Source organism: Brassica oleracea, chromosome C9 (assembly GCF_000695525.1).
Source record: "Brassica oleracea var. oleracea cultivar TO1000 chromosome C9, BOL, whole genome shotgun sequence".
NCBI lineage: Eukaryota > Viridiplantae > Streptophyta > Magnoliopsida > Brassicales > Brassicaceae > Brassica > Brassica oleracea.
This window is the reverse complement of record NC_027756.1, coordinates 47422620-47423043: the sequence shown is the minus strand read 5'-3', so window position 1 is coordinate 47423043 and position 424 is coordinate 47422620.

Genomic DNA, 424 nt, shown 5'->3' with positions numbered 1-424 from the left:
GAATTCCGCCTTCACCCTCTCGGTGATTCCCAAAGACCAATGCCACTCTTGCTGAAACCTAAAAATTTTGAAAAAATTACAATTAATAATAAATATTAAATATATATATATATATATATATTTAAAAGTGAAAATTTAATTAAATTTAAAAATCTTATCGCAAAACATTTAAACCACGTATTCTTAACGTGATTTGGTGTCTTGCTCCAGTTCGGATATGCCCCGTCGTAGTAACCCTTAATCGTCGCCGAAACGCTCCGGCTAACACGGTTGTTAGCCCCAAACCTGAAAAAAAAACAATTTAACCGTTAGAAAATAAAAGTTAATTAAATTTTAATGTTATAAAAATTAATAACTTACCAATAAGTTCCTCGATGTCTATCGGAGTCTAGAACATCCAAACCCTCCCGTCCAGGCTGGGCAA